This window comes from Microtus oregoni, unplaced genomic scaffold, assembly GCF_018167655.1.
Source record: "Microtus oregoni isolate MIOR12 unplaced genomic scaffold, Mior012 000020F_ref0000438, whole genome shotgun sequence".
NCBI lineage: Eukaryota > Metazoa > Chordata > Mammalia > Rodentia > Cricetidae > Microtus > Microtus oregoni.
Window position 1 is genome coordinate 20381133 of NW_024543079.1, and position 17357 is coordinate 20398489.

Consider the following 17357-nt stretch of genomic DNA (forward strand, 5'->3'; position numbering starts at 1 on the left):
TTTTAAATTAAACTTAGATTTTGAAAAAGTCAGAGGACAAAACAAGACTTGGGATTGATTTCTATTTTAAGATAAAGCCTGCCTTGCTTCATCTTGTGAGGCGTGCAGCAGCGCGAGTGTGTGAGACAATGCCAGGGGATCCCACCCCTGCCCTTCCTCCTTCTGGCCCTTGAGACCATCCCAAGGGGCCAGGAGAGAATAGACTGTCACCCCTTCCCTAGAGGAAGACAGTTGTTAGCCTAGCACATCCCTGAGCTGGCTGGAAGCCTCCCTGGGGCTTCAATTAGGGCTGCAACTAAGGAAGTCTTCCTCCTGTCAACGCCCTAGAATTGTTATGGATGGACCTTAGCTCATCACAGCCTCCACCCAGGCTTCCCTTGGTCTTGAAAAAGAGGCCCAAGGATACTGTTAACTCTATAGGTCTCCTCTCTGTGAATGTTGCTGCAGATTGGTCTTTGTACTATGTAATTTCCAGATGAAAATGTTTGTTAGCACGGACACTGCAGACCTGAGCCCTGGGACAGCTATAAATATAAACCTCTGTTTATAGGTCTTTGATGGGGGCTCTGGGCCATGCTGTTTGGAAACAACAGAGTGAAGACTTCCGAGTATGTTGGCATATAGAGAACATTGAGGAGAGCCAACTAAAGTGAAATATAACAATTAAACGTGCTTGCCTCTGAACATCCAGTAGCACACAGCAGTTTGTGGGGAGCATCACAGAACACCCTTCACATTGCCTTCTGAATCCTCCTAGGAAGATGCTGGCCGGAGGAAACCCTTGAAGTGGTGTTCTGAAGTAGGATACATAGCAGGCTCAGCAGCTCCGTAAGCCCTTGAGGTGTCATTTTGAGCCTACTTCTGTGCAATGTGGGACCATAAGACTCAATAGTGGCTCAGGAACCTGAAGCAAGGACAACAGACCTGGTGAATGTCTAAGGTCAGATTTTGTTTTGAGGCAGGATCTCATATAGCCCAAGTTGGCTTGAGCTCACTATGTAGCTAAGAAGGATCTTGAATTCCTGGTCCTCCTGCATCCATTGCCATGCTAGAATTACAGGTGTGCATCTCATGCCTGCTTTCAAGCGGTACTGGAGAATCCAGTACAGCACTACATGCATGCTAAGAACGTATTCTATTAGATGAGATACAACCCCAGACCAGGCTCAACATGTTCTTATGCATGTGAAATATGAATTGTAGTATTTCTTCATAGGTATCTTTCAGCATCGTCTACTTCTGTGAAGATGTTTTATATAATGAATGACAAAGCTCCCACATTTGAAATGCAAACCAACTCTTCTTGAAAGGCAGAAAGCCAAATCTAGACCAAGAAACAAGGACTGTGTGGGCCAGTTTCCATAGCCACAGCATTAACCTGGAGAATCTGAAATTCTTGGAGCATCATACTAGGAAAATCTTACCTTTGGCTCTTTCATTTACTTAGGGCCCCTGAAGGTTGAATGTTCCTCACCAGCAGCTCTTTTGAGAGACTGCTAACAGTCCACCTGGTTATGACACTTAGGCCCACTGCATATTACAAAGAATTTGTCACACTGCCACATCTGCTGATTCCCCAGGCTGAGGGCCCTGGCTGGCTGGCTCTCACTGAGGGCAAGGGCCTGTTTGAATCCTCTACAGTGGAAGTCAGTCTTTGTTTGTTTGCTGCTCTTGTTTGTTTTCAGCTTGTCCTTAAATTTTTATTATTTTATATTTATTTGATTTAGCCCACCTTATTTTTAAGTTTTATTTTTGTTCATGACATTCTTGGTGTTTTCCTGTGCTGTTCAACACATGTTCTCATACACCAAACTGTAGCATGTGCAGTAATGAAATATGTATTTTTAATTAAACAGCTGATGGCACTTGACATTATGAGACAAATGGGAGGCAAGAATCATCACAATTCCAGTATCTCAGGGGTAACTATGGCTTACATAAACAGAATGTAGAAAATGCACCTTTTTCCTGCCCGGACACTTCAATCCTGTGTTCCTTCCTTTCCTATTTAAGAGAAATGTACACTCTATATATAGTTCAGCTCTTCTGAAGTTCCTGTGGATTTAATGTACAGCTATAGACCACAAGCTGGCAGTTCCTCAACAGACTGGGAAGTCATTCTTTAACAATGCATTCCCAGGAAACATCCCAGGGCTGACTGCGGAAGGGTGTGTAGACAGCCTTGTTTTGCACACTAGTTCTGCATCCACCCAGTTTCTGAGTCACTGAGTGTGCCCCTTATCAGCCCCTGCCTCTGACCTTGCCTGCTCTCTCCCAGCCTCGTGTGAGCTCAGCTCACCCAGTCCTGTAGATGATTCCCTATCTGCTGACCAAATCACATTTCAGAAGAGAAAAATAAAACGACAGAAATAGTCTGAGTTAAAAATGGATTTAAGAAATATAGTGTAACTTCATAGAAAAGATCACAAAAAGGGGAAAGAATCCAAATCCTGGTTTCAGTGGTGGGAGAAGGTGGTTGAATGGTCTAGAAAAAGGGGAGATGTGGTACAGATCTGTCTGGCAGCAGAGTCGTAGTTGAAGAACAGCACAGTCAGCTCTGTGCCAATAAACCCCACAACTTAGATTATATGGGTGAATGCCTTAAAAACATGTACGAGATGCTTATATAGGAAAAAAGAACTTGGGATAGGAATCATCCCATGCAAGGTTACAGAGCTTAGTAAGAAAGCAAACAGCTTCAGGGTAAACTATGAGGAAAGCAAGGAGTGACCCTAGTAGAACATGATTAGCTCAGGTCTCAAAACTGTTTTTATTACAGCTGTCTGGTACGAGGGACACCATACACTGTGCTAAATATTTTAGATTTGGGGAAGGCATGCCTTGGATTCCATCAAACCAGGGCATGTTGAGTTTGACCTTCATGCCTTTCATCCATGAAAACTAAAATGGCTTTGAAGAATGGAGTCAGCGGGCAAGACAAACACATACTTGAGAGGTCAGGAACCCAAAGGCATACTGACCAGTGGGAATGAACAATAGGACCATACTGAACCCTGTGACACACTGAGTAACTTTATGGCTTCCAACTCGGGCTAAAGAAAGAATGGAGGAATGGGTAAAAAGCATTTCCTACTGTCATTCAAAGAGACTGTGGTCTGGGTTGGCTGGTTTCATCCCTCACCACATTTCCGCCAGTCCTACATCACATGGAGTCTTGGGGTCAGAAACAAAAAGAATATCACTTATGGACTGTGTGACCAGGGTACCTTGTTTAACCACTAATCCATTTCTTTGTCTTCAAATGGAATCTAGCCCATTGATCCAAATTGGCTTCTTCATCTTCAGTATGAAACTTGGTGTATATTTGCTGAAGTCCCATCACAGTCTTGGCACCTAACACACACTCCTAAACGTTCTTCTCATTCTTACGGCAAACCCACTAAACAGACATCTAGAGAGAAAATCAGCCTCCAACTAGTGACTAACCACAGTTCAAATACCCCCTAGTGGCAGCAAAAGAGAAAGTGCAAATCTGCGTTAAAGAAACCTTTGGCACAGGGTCAAATGGCTCAGTGGTTAAGGGCACTGCCTGCTCTTCCAAAGCTCCTGAGTTCAATTCCCAGCAATCACATGGCTTCACAACCATCTGTAATGAGATCTGGCGCCCTCTTGAGGAAGAGACCTGGTCAGTCGTCCTCATCATCTTAGACCATGAAGCCCAATATGGACAAGTTCAACAGAACCGCCGTATACGGGCTGCCATGAATGCTTCAGCATTGCCAGGGTATAAATTTCATTTCATTTCAAATCAAGAGCCATTTTTCAGCTACAGCTAGATTTCCCCATCTGCGGTTCCTGCAGAAACTTTGCTGGTGGCTTCTGTAGGGGTGAGCTATGGTTCTTAGCAACACTAGTTGTTTCCCTAACTTCGGGGTTAGTGGTTTTCCCCACAGCCTCATTTCTTTAAAGGATTAATGAAGAGCTGTTTTTTTTTTTTTAGTTTGATCAGTCCCTCTCTTCCTCTGACCCCACCCTCTCTCGTGCTGGAGATCAAAGTCGGGGCTCTGTGCAATCTGGGCAAGCAATCTTCTACTGAGCTCCACGCCCAAAAAGCTTGCTCAGCTTTTTACTTGGTAGGATGGAGTGATATTTCCCAAGCTTTTTGAAAAACATTACAAGAGTCACAGCCCGGAAGGCTGACCCGACTGCTGCAGCTGTCTTGTCTGGCCACTCTCTTCCAGCTGCAGGGCAAAGGGCAGACTGGACAAATGCAAGCAGAGTCCACTGCCAGGAGTGCAGACTCACTTAAAAGCCAGCATCCCCAATAACAATAATAATAATAGTTACTCTAACAATAATTCATCTTGACTGTCAACTTGACTGGACATAGAATCACCTAGGAGACACAATTTCAGATCTTTAGAGTCCTTTCCTGAGGGGATTGGCTGAGAAAGGAAGCCTACCTTGAATGTGTACCGCACCATCCTGAGGACTGGGGTCCTGGACTAGATCAGAGTGGGGAAAAGAAGCAGACTGAGCACTGACAGTCATCTCTCTCTCTGCTTCCTGTGGTCACTCAAGCTCCTGTCACATGTTTCCCCACCCTGATGGGCTGTCTTCCTCCAACCTAAGAGCCCAAATAAACCCTTCCTCCTTGACTTTCTTTTCTCGTCAGGAATTTAGCCACAGTGACAAGAAAAGGTGTTAATACAATGACATAGTTTAGAAGCTGTAATCAATAGACAAGGGAGAAGAGAAGAAATCAATTTCTTGTTTTTAAAATGCTGCAAGAAAAACTTTTGTTTTTTATTCTTGCTTCTTATGACAAGTTATCCAATGACTGGCTTATGTATCAGTAAAATGCATGGCAGAGATAACATAGGAAGGTACTGGGAATCCATGATTATAAAATAGCACTATAGTATGATTTGAAAATGAGGCAGTTGTGACTTTATATTGCAAACCTAGGACAACCACCAGAAGAAATTCTTTAAAAGAAATAGTTTGGCATACTAAGATCAGAGATAAGTTGAATGGCAAACAATGTCATTTAAAACCACAAAAGTTATTAAACAGAAAATGAAACTAGCAAGATAGATAGTAATTCAAGCATGCAATAAAATAATTTTCCTTGTCAATAAAGACAAAAGTAGACCTCACACCCTCTAAAGGCAGAGGGAATCACAGAATGACTTTCACTAGAATTTCTAGAATGCTAGGAGTCCTACACAAATCTCAGAACCTCCTTAAGAACCAGGAGGGGTGGCATATGCCTGCAATCCCAGCACTCAGGAGGTTGAAGCAAGAAGGTAAAGGGTTTGAGACTAACCTGAACTATATGGGAAAAGCACTGAAAAGAATGTTTTAAAAGCACCTACTGTAAGAACCAAGCCTGCCAAGAAGGAAACTTGTATTTCAAGGTCCGTATCCAGAAAGCCACCTACCATTTGTGTTCTGGATCTGTGGTTCTCAGTTGGTTGAATTATGGAGATGAAATACCAGAAGTCTGACTCCTGACCCTGTTGTGTAGGGGACTTTCTCTACATCACAATACAACCCTAGCTCATACTATACCCTGCTGCCCCCAGCTTTTCCACACCAGTCCTCTCTATCATTCCCTTGTTAACAACAAATCATAGATAGCCTAAACACACAAGTCAAAAAAACCCAAAATATTTTCAGGATGGATCAAAAAAGCAAGACTTGGTAAACTGATACAAGAAACTCTTTTTAAAGTTATGATGAGTACACAGTTTAAGAGCAAATACGTGAAGAAAGATTGACCTTGCTAACTCCATGCTGACTCCAGGGCAAGGAAAACTATCAGGAACACAAATGTATTACATGATGATAATGAGGTCAGTTCTCTAATAAGCAATATCAGTTCTTAATAAGCATGAATCTAATAAGAGAACATTCAAAATATATGGGGAAAATTGATAGTCCTCCATGGTAAATGAGCTAGCCCATTATAATAGTTGAAGGCTTCAATGTACCCCTATCAGAAATGTGCAGAACCAGCAGGCAGAAGCTCAATAAGACAAAATTGAACTCAACCTGATTGAAATCTACAGTCTACACTTGAACTCACATTCTTCTCGAGATGACATTGAAATTGCACTGAAGGACACCCCAGTCTGAGTCATAAAATAATACAATAACTTCTCTCAAACCGTGGTGGAGTAAGTAGAAATCAGTAAGTGAAAGTCGCAGAAAAATCCCCACACAGCTAGAGATTTTAAAGCACATGTTTAAAGAGTCCTATAGCTCTTAAGGGAGGAAAGTTAGTAAACTAGAGCTAAGTAAAAGTAGATGGAAGCCGGGCGGTGGTGGCGCACGCCTTTAATCCCAGCACTCGGGAGGCAGAGGCAGGCGGATCTCTGTGAGTTCGAGACCAGCCTGGTCTACAGAGCTAGTTCCAGGACAGGCTCCAAAACCACAGAGAAACCCTGACTCGAAAAACCAAAAAAAAAAAAAAAAAAGTAGATGGAAAATGCTGGAGGCATAACTGCTCAAATACAGAGGGGGGGGATGGGGAAATAAGTGTTCAGAGGTGACTTAATAAAAACAAAGGATATATGAAAGTTTTATGGAAACATACACTCTTGAAAGTCAAGCTAAAACAACACAGTTGGAGGAGCTGTTAAAATACAGATGACAGAACAGAACGGGGCTAATACCCAGGATAAAGGGTTAAGTTGTGTGATAGCTACTTTTGGTTGCCACTTGACACATCTAGGAATTGTGTTTGGGTCTTAATTTCTATCCCACTGATCAACATATCTGTTTTGATGATAACACCATAAAGTTTTTGTATTACTATATCTCTGTAATACAATTTGAAGTATAGGATAGTGATGCCTCCAGCAGTTCTTTTATTATTCAGGGTTGTCTTAGCTTTCCTAAGTATTTTGTATTTCCTTATGAAGTTGAATATTTTTTTCAATTTCCATGAAGAATCATGTTGGAATTTTAATCTGAGTTGTGTTGAATCTGTAGATTGCTTTTGCTATCTATATTTTGCTTACTCTATAAGTCAGTAATAACTAGTCCTTAATAGATGCTTGGTAAGTTGAGAATTTTTGTCCACATTGAAGCCAGTTCTCATAATTTGCTTTTTGTTCCTGTGATCAGATGCTGACCAAAACCAACTTGGGGAAGGGGGAGGGATAAAGGGTTTATTTGGGTTACAGGTTACAGTTGATCGTTGAGGGATGCCAAGACAGGAACAGGAAGCAGAAACTGCAGCAATGACCATGAAGGAACACTGCCTGCTGCCTTTTTCTGTTTGTTTTCTTATACAATGCAGAAACCAGCTTGATTTCTTATACCTGCCCAGTGGTGCCCCCACCCACCCACAGTGGGTTAATCCCTCTTTCCCTCAGCAACCATTAATTAATAAAGTATGTCCATAGGCATGTCCATTGGTCAATCTGATGGAAGCAATTCTTTAGTTGAGGTTCCCTCTTCCCTGGGGGATCTAGTGTGTGTAAAGTTAGCAAAACTTGTCAGCACGCCTGTATATGAATATTTTAATTAAAACCTTAATTCATAATTGTCAGAATTAAAAACAGTCAAGATGTCCATCATTGAGTGAATGGATTAAATGTTGGCATATCCAAATAATAAAGTAATATTTGCTGATAAGGGTGAATGGTAAAGTGGGGATCCATGTCAGATGTGTACCAGTCACCAAATAGTATCAGCTGCAATACCGAACAAGTCAGTTTCAGAGACTGTCATAAACTGAACTATGTACCTTCCTAAGAGATACTTTACAGTCTTGATTTTTTTGTTTCCTTATTTGGAAAGAGTATCTCTGTAGGTCTTACTAAGTTAAGATACTGACATCTAGCATTAAGGAGAGCCCTGACTCATAGCTGGTAAAATCTGAACAGATATTCAGACACACGAGAATATCACATGGGAACGAAGAGATTGAAAGACTTTATTTACAAGCCAATGATGCTGAACACACCCCACACAAAGAAGAGGTGGGAGCGGTCTTTCCCGAGACTGCTCACAGATAACACAGCCACCAACAGTCTCAAAAATAAGAAATTAAACATTTCAGTTAATTTTAAACCACCCCAATTTTATGGCATTTAGTCATAGTTTTTTTTTTTTTTTGAAAAATTGTCGGGGAGGTTTAGCACACTCAGAAAGTTTCTGCTTTTTGAATGATCACTCCATCCATGGAGCAACTGGAGTCGGGGACAAGATGGCTGTGCTTTTCAAAGTCATTTAGAGATCTGTACCACTTCCACCTGGCCCTCTGTCTTCCTCTGGGGATCTCCAGAAGCCTCAGTGGTCCTGGACTGAACAGAGAGGAAAGAGCATGCAGAGGGCTTAAGGAACTTTAACATCAGGCTGCATCCCTGGCTCCCAGGGCACAGCCACAGGCCACCACCCAAGCCATAAGGAAGGTGATGTCAATCTCTGCGCAGCTAGGAGGGAAAATGTGGGATAGGGGCTGAAAGGGTTATATCCACTATCACTACCTTGATCATCACAAAGTAGGTTTGAGATTGAAGAAAAAGAGGCCTTGGAAAGTTCCAGAAGCTTCTTAGATCTGTTGTTCTGTGGTGTGTGAAGGAAATGATCTCCATCATTTGTGCCAGGCACAAGCTAGAAAAATTCAAGATCCATCAAGCAGGCTGAAAAGTCTATCTCTGGCATATTGCCCCTAGCCTCTCTCTGAGATTTACTCACCTAGCCTTAAGCTTTCTAACCCAGACCCATTCCCTTCTAGATAAAGCAGGCAAAATTCTGGTGAGAGTGTTATCTGATGATGCCATGTGCTGTGCTCTGCGATGCTCTTCATGGTGAGATCTAGTAGAACTGCCAGGCTAAGCTGCAGTCTGCTGAGAGTATTGGAAGGGGCTCCCTGGGAAACAAGCTGGGGCTCCTCTGAGCCTTTTTGGGAACTAAGCACTAGCAAGAATGACTAGCTACAGCCCCAGCTGTGAGCAGGAGCAAAATGGGCAGATTGGTGTGTTGCTCCTACATGATCCCATCACATCTGGAACACAGAAGAGGAGCCAGAAGAACTAGCAACTAATCTAAGGCCACTTGGCTCAGACAGCCCTGTCCTCCTCCCTCTATGACAGATCACTTCCACTTCTCTTTCATTTTTAACGAGGATTCGGTCCAGTAGAGCAGAGTGGTATTACTAAACTAGCCACCAGTGCCAGCATTTCACACTCCAAACTCTGGCCCCACCTCATTGGGTCTCATTGGCTCTCTCTCTCTCTCTCTCTCTCTCTCTCTCTCTCTCTCTTTCTCTCTCTCTCTCCAAAAAAAAAGAAAGAAAAAAGAAAAAAAGGTTCCTTCCCAACCTTTCCAGTGCAAGTGTTATTTTTTTACTCTCAAGTTTCTCAGTTCACACACAACACATAAACAGCACCTATGCACATACATACATACATGCATGCATTATTCTTATATGCAACAAACACCGATCACTAACGTGTAAAGCATCTACACTGTGAGAAGTTGTATGTTCCCGCTGCATAGTGAACAGAGCTTGTCTCCCTACAGCTACCCTCTATTTCTTTGTCTAACACTTTGGAGTCAACTCTTTACCATAGAGCAAAACAGTTAAAGTTTCATTGGTTCCCAGCATCAAATATTTTTATGAGTACACTGCCCAAATGTGTAAGTTTGGAAGAGCTCCTAATTCCCTCTGATGAAAAGAGACTAGACGGAATCCCATCTAGTGAGACAGGAAGAAGGATGACAACAAGAATACACGGGGAGACTGCATGACAAGAGTTTGAAGACAACTGTTCATGTCTACAGTCGCCTGTGGCACTGCAGCCGCAAGACCGGCTACCACTAGTTCAGTTAGTGGGATTTTCTCAAACAGGCCAGGTTCCAGATCAGCTGGGCTATGAGACTGTGAACTTGTTCCTAATAATCTTGCGCCACAGTTGCTCTTCGCCTCATAGGGCTATGTGTGTGAAGGCTTCACTCTGGGTACTGGGGTGGGACAGCCCAGGTGAGAACTCTGGATGGATAGATCTCACCCATGAGGCACAGATCAGGAGCATTTAATGATTTATCTGCATTAAGTCAAGAAGGAGGAAGATGCTGCATGTGTATCCCAGACCTGCACAGTTCCATCAACCAACAGAGACAGGATGAGCAGAGAGGCTGGTTACATCCTGATCCATGGAAGTCACAGGGGCAATCAGAGTATCCTTAGTGGGATGACCCTGTCTCAGAGCACAGCCTGGGAAAGAGACTGCCCCCTCCCCCACAGTCCAAAGGATAAAAATAGGGTCCATTATTAATAACCCACCACTTTTACATTGTTGCCACTGTATTGAGAAGTGAATACTCAAGGTGTTTTTGTTTAAAGAAAATATACACTGTCCTCGCTGATCCTAGTTCAATGATGCTTTGGCATGATAATTTTCCCTTTGTCTTTATTATTTTAATTCTTATATAGCAATTATGATATTTATGCTATGTAATTAGAATCAGATAATTAGCATCTTATTATGTCAACTATCTGTCATTTCTTTGTGCTGCAAGAATTGAAAATTCTTTCTTCCAGATGTTCTGAAATAGTAAGTTACATATACCACTTTGCTAAAGAATACACTAGAACTTATTCCTCCTATCTAATTAGATTTATACATTCAATCACTAAGTTTTCTTACCCCTAACTTCTCAGCCTCTGAAACCATTATTCCATTCTATGTCTCTGGAATCAGTTTATTTAGCTGCCACATATTAGAACATGAGGTATTTATCTTTCCGTGTCCCGCTTACTTCACTTAATATAATGTTCTCCAATTCTTCCATGACACTTCAGTGAAAATACTCTTAACACCAGAAGCAAGCAGGGAAATCAACTGACCATCTCACCCATTGAATGGCTGTAGTCAAGAAGATGACGTAAGAGGCTGGAGAGATGACTCAGCAGTTGAGAGCACTGACTGCTCTTCCAGAGGACCCAGGTTCAATTCCCAGCACCCACATGGTAGCTGACAACTGCATAACTCCAAGATCTGACACCATCACACAGACATATATACAGACAAAACACCAATGCACATAAAATAAAAATAAGTAATTAAAAAAAAAAGATGACAAAAAATGCTGGTGAAGAAGTAGTGGCAAGGAACTTCCATTCACTGTTGGCCAGAGTACAGACTGGAACAACAATTTTTATGAAATGGCCCATGGCTCAAAGTCATTGAAATGTCTTTCCCTTTTTCCACATTCTGAGGTTTTTAATCTAGGTCAAAGAGATTAAGATGAAGCGTTAGATATCCCAGAAAAGGTAAAGAAAGGCCGAATGCTCAGGCAGAGCGATGAGTGATATTGAATGGTATCTGTTAAGAGAGCTGCTGAATATTCGCAGGTGCTGCAGCTGCTCTTGGTTATCTCAGCAAACCACTGCAGGGGCTGCAGCTGCTCTTAGTTATCTCAGCAAACCACGCAAGCAAACCACCGTGCTGCAGTTACATCCTGGAACTGGAAGCCAGTGAGTAGACTCTAGGAATGAACCATCATCCCAACAGTGAGGGGTCAGGGCAGAGAGAAGACAGAACGGGGTGAGAGGGCATGCAGGGGGAGAGGGCTAGGCAGAATTCAATGAAGTTCTGGGAGGCCTTCCTGGGAAGATGGCTTGAGGGGAGTGCATGAGCCCAAGCAGGAGCTTGTGGAGAAAGAGCATGTAAGCCTGGAATCACGAGGCCACTGCAGCAGAAAGTGGGTGAATGAGAGAGTCCTAGATAGTGGTATCGAGGAGTAGGACCCAGATCAGAGGGGCGTGCAAGGCATTGCTGGGACTGGTCTTCATTCAGAATGAAATAGAAGCACCGGAGGCTGGGAGCATGAGATGACATCATGTGATTTCAATTGCTAAAGTCATCACTCACTCTAGCGTCCTATTGATAATAGATTACAGAATGAAGAAGTGAGAAAACCACTCAGTGATGGTATTTAGAGCAGGGTGGTAGCAGAGAAGATGATGAAACTGGTTCTGCTTTTGGCATCTTGTGTAGACAAGCAATCTGGTCCAGGTGAGTAAGTGTGACAAGGCCTGAGCTGTTAGAGTGATGGTGTTTCCATTAACCAGCCTGGAAAAGGTGGCTAGGTCCAGTCTTAAAAACAAGAGTTCATTGGCTATGACCTTGAGACATCCTTAGACATCCTATCAGGAGTGCTTTCAAGGCAATCACGAAAGATTGGGAAAGGAGGTGGAGCTAAGTTAAATATATAAACTCAGGGCTCAGTCAGGCCTCATAGCTCATGCCTATAATCCTAGCACTTGGGAGGGTGAAGAAGAATTGATACCAGTTCAAGAGCAGCCTGGGCTACAGAATGGGAGCCTGTCCCAAAAACAAATAAACAATACCAACAACAACTAAGCATGGAGTTCTCAGAATATTAATGTTATTTAAAGCCATGAAAAAAGATAGGATCCTTTAATGAGAGAGAAGACCAAGGGTCTGAACTAAGACATCTCACCTTTCAAGGTTATCAACATGAGGCACAGTCAGCACATGGGAGTGGGAAAGAAAGCCAAGTAGTGTATGTAGCAGTAGAAACCAAATGCAGAGAATGTTTCTGAAACAAGGACGTAGTCAGGGAGGGTGAAGCTGGGTGCTGACCTTGACTTCAGTAACATGGAGGTCACAGCAAGTTTGACAAGAGCAGGTTTGGTGGGTGTCAGAGTTAAATCCTGACTAAAGAGGGATGAAGAGGAAGGGAAGGCATGTATTTGTGTCCCTAGTGAGGCCTGTGGTTTGCCTCACATGGGGAGCAGAAAGACGGGACAGTGGCCGAGGAAGAAGAGTCCTGAGTTATTTAAGATGAAATGAATCAAAGCAAGCTTGCTGGAGGGGAGCAGGAATGAGTCCCTGAAAGGCAAGCACTCAACAGTGCAGAAGAGATGGAAAGACAGTGCAGGGTGGAATGGGCAAGAAGACGAAGAGGATGAAGCCAGGAGGGTGAGGAGAGGTGACAGATGACCTTCAGTACAGTCCTGGCTGGTTCTATTTTCCCAATACAGCTGGAAGCTGAGAGAGAGAATGGAAGGCAGATTGCAGAGAGAAGGTGTGACATGGTCATGTAAGGAAACACAAGGGAGGGTGGACATGGGTCCAACAAGGAGATTGCCAGGCAGCACGGTTGCCCCAAAGGATTCCTGGCCAGGAAGCCAAAGCCAGACCTCCTCCCTGGTGTGCTGCTCTGATATCATGGCCAGCAGCACAGAGACCAGCAAGGAGTCAGAAGAGATCTGGAGTTAACCAACCAGGAGAGAGTAAGGCAATGTTTATGGTAATCGAGAATGAGATTTGAGCTGGTTTAGAAGAGTGAGAAGGAACCGAAGTGGAAATGTCTACTTCCAGCTGACATGGAGTAGCAGAGACCAGATAGATGGATCCCTCTTCCTAAAAAGCTCCCCTACTTCGTATGTATTTATGTATCTTTCTCCCTTCCTCTCTCTGCCATATTATATGGTATATACATAGAAGAAGCAATGGTGTTTGGTAATTAATAAAAGGACAGTTCTGATAGGAGTCCCAGAGAGATGAGAGATTAGCTGACCCGATGGCTGTGGCATAGGAAGACCTTATACAGGAGATGCTGTCTCCTACGTGCAGAAGATCCTGAAAATTGAAGCGGAAAATGAAGCAGCCAAAAGTGTTTAGAGGAGTCCCAGAGCCAGCTTTGGATTGCTGGGGGCCCTTTAGGTCTTCAGTAAGGCAGACTTGAGTGTAAGAACTGTCTCCACTCTGGTTTGAAGGTCTTTACAAAAACTTGTGTTGACATTTAATCCTCACACTGTGAGGTATTAAGAGATGGAGCCAGAGGGACCTTCCAGAAGTGACTAAGTCCTGAGAGTTCTGCCCTTGTGAATAGGTTAATCCATTCATGGGGAGAAGGATTATCAGGTGAGAGATTTTGCTAACAAAGCAATCTCCCCCTCCTGGCTTGCTCACAGTATGAGATGGCCTGAACAACTTTGTGTCCCTGAAGAATCCCCAGAGCTGGGAGGCCCTTAAATGCTGTCCTTTGATCTTGGGCCTCTAGAGCCATCACCTAAATAAACTCCAGTTTTTTGTTTTTTTTATAATTTTACCCAGTCTATGGTACTCAGTTACAACAATGACAAAGTATACTGAGACCATACCTAGAGCTAAGGAATAACATAGAAAGGAGAAGAGGGAACAGCCTGTCTTGTGGAACAGGAGAGGTGGCACCCCCCCCCCCTTCACATGCACAGGGCATCAGCAGAGAGCTCAGAGGACATTGCCTCAATGGGATGAAATGAACAGCTCTGGCCTCTCCTAGCAAAGCTCACATGGAAAATCCTCAGTGCTGTCATGGAAACGGAGTAAAGAAGCAGTTATCAGGACCTGTGAACAGGGTACCAGAGAAAGAAAGGGAACAGTTAAGTTAGAGGGTTCATCAGTGACCCTGAAGGAACCAGACTCCCACAGTCCCTTCCGTGGCATTCAAGAGGATGCCATGAGGCCAAGAGCTAAGGGACCATATCAGAAACTAAAGTCGTCAAAGTTTGCTTGTAATGAGGGCCCTGCTTTCCTCCTGGGTGCTTCTCTATCCCCAGGACTTGCCTGGTCTCTGTCTTCCCTCTTCCCATTATCAGTGTTTCCACAACACACATCTCAACTTCGGGGAATTTTCAGGAGCGTCGGGCTGACGGCATCCAGCCTCTGAGCCACTCAGGGAGGGGACCTAGGGCTTTTGCCTGTAGGATCCAGAGTCTAGAGATCTGGAGGAATCACAAGTTAACATTTTTCTGTCTTCTTCCAAACAAACAATTGCTAGACCCCGAAGGCACTTCTCACTGGCACCAAGATGACAGGTAAGGCTACCATGGTAACCCCGCGTGGGTTCCTCTCTGGTCCTGCAGATGGGGAAGTGAGAACACAAACAAGTGCTCTCCCCTTGGTATGCCCGGACCCTCCCAAGGCCCACAGGGAAAAGCAGTTCACCCACAGCATCTCTATCAGGCCCGAGTCGAGGCTCACCAGCCCACTGACTGGTGACTGGTGGCCATGTAGGAAGGGTGAGGCCTTGGCAACAGAATTGGCCTGGGTGGGCTCCAGCTGGTGTGGCACGGGAAGACTGTGCCAAGTTGTAGAATGAACTTTCAAACAGTGTCCTCTGCTGCCCTCTGCTGCCAATTCTGTTTCATTGCCGTGGACGCAACAGGAGTGATTCCTTTTTCACCTCCCAGAAGGCCTTTCAGATAGTTTTATATTAGCCCAGATGCCCCGACTGACAGTGCTTTGTACTGGGAACATACCAATGATACCACTGGAACCAGGGCTCCCCCTGTCAGCGCTGGAAGGACCTGTGGCAGCAACTCTGATGGAGTTCTAGGAACAGTGTCTGTTCCCAGCACTGATTCACAGCCTGTGTGGACCGAAGCTGTGAGTGCGCATGCCCCTCAGCAGGAGCGTCCCTTCTGCACTCTGGCTCTTCCAAGGCCTTCTAGCTCTTTATACTGTCACAGCTGGTCATCTAAACACTAAGAGATGGAAGTGTGGGTGTTTCTGATCTTACGTGACATCAGAGTCACATCCCCCTGAGGCTACATCAGAGCTCACGGAAGTGAATCCCCTAGCTCCATCCTCCTGAAGCTATCAGATGGCTTCTGCAGACCTGTGCCTGGATTTATAAGGCAGGACAGAAACTGCCAAGGCTTGGCTGCCTGGACTAAATGCCAAGACTCTACTCTTTCAGGTCTCTGTCGCTGTGGAATATGAAGGTCAAGACAGCATTCAAACTGATACAGATGCCAGCTCCTGGGCACTTGTTTTCATTCTTTTCCAGCTCTACAATGCTTTCCTGTGGTGGGAACACAGCTCTCAGACATTATTGAAATAACTTTTCTGTTTGTTTGTTTGTTTGTTTCCAAGACAGGGTTTCTCTATAACTTTGGAGCCTGTCCTGGAACTAGCTCTTGTAGACTAGGCTGGCCTCAAACTCAGAGATCTGCCTGCCTCTGTCTCTGTCTCCCGAGTTGTGAGAATAAAGGCATGCACCACCATTGATTGGCTGAAATAACTTATTTCAATCACTGTCCCAAGCAGGGAATGATCCTTCTATCCACAGCAGTTGGTAGAGACAGTCTGAGGACTGTTCTCCCTTCTTTGTCCTTGTCTCTTCTGTGCCAGCTTTCCGATGTAATTAGCACTTATATAACTCAGTGAGCATCTCCCCCTCCACCCCAGGTAGACCATGCTGAGCATGCTGGACCACTTAATGGCTCAGCAGATGCATGTAAAACAAAGGTGAGAAAAAGAAACAGTGCCACTGATGTGACCTGGGTGCTGAGCGCTGAAGCCTCCAAAGCTGAGAGCACAGATAGTGAAATAAATGATGGTTTCCTAACACAGAGAGCATATTAATTAGACCTAGCTATTTGCCAGCTAAGTGCTGAAAGGGTCCCTGGTAATTAAAAGAGCTAATCAGATTCTTAAAGGGCACCCACACCGTGCAAACATAAGGAAATTATACTTGCTGTTCTCAGTATGTCATTTTAAACTGTTAGGGGTGAGGTGCTCTGGCTCTTTAATCTTTTAGTAGAGGCAACTCCTGCCTGTTGGCTGCCTACCCTTGGGAGGAATGAAGGGACCCGGAACTGCCACCAAGGTCTCTCAAGCTTTGGTAGTGCACAGAACTAACAGGCCATCTGTACGATAGTCCTATAGCTCAGTTGGCTCTATAGCTCTTCCAGGTTGCTTGTTTTGTTGTTGCCTATATTGCTTGACTGTCACTAAGTCTATAGGATTCTATATTTAATTTCCACTCCCTGTCAGTGTTTGCAAAGCATATGTGCCCAGCATTTGCTGCTGTCTCCAGAACCACTCCACAACTTTCACCAAACTTTCTCCAAAATACTTAGAAAGTATTTCTCAGGCTTTCTCTTATAAATTCATTCCACTGGAAGACCAACTCAGGGCCCTGAAATTCCCTGCCCCATCTTACATTGGCTTTACCAGCTCATGGCAGATGGATGAGAAGCTAAGTTGTCGCTCATTCCAAGTTTATGATCAGTGGTTTGTACTAAATTCCCTCAGCTGGGATCCATATCAAGGGCTAGTTCCCTGACTGCACCTCAATGGATACACCATGTGACTGTGGTATAAATTCGTTAACACTAAAACTTTGTCTTTAATAATTCAGTATTATTTCAAGCTATTTATGTTGCTATGTCATAAACTGTTTGAGATTGGGCAAAAATACATCATTCAGAAGTCTGGAGGCTGGAAAGACAAGACCAAGGCTTCAACAGGCCAGATGTCTGATAAGGGGTACTCTCTGCCTCCAAGGTGGTGCCTTAGTGCTGCATCCTCTGAGGTGGGTCAGGAAGGAACAGTGTGTCCTTGCAGAGATGGAAG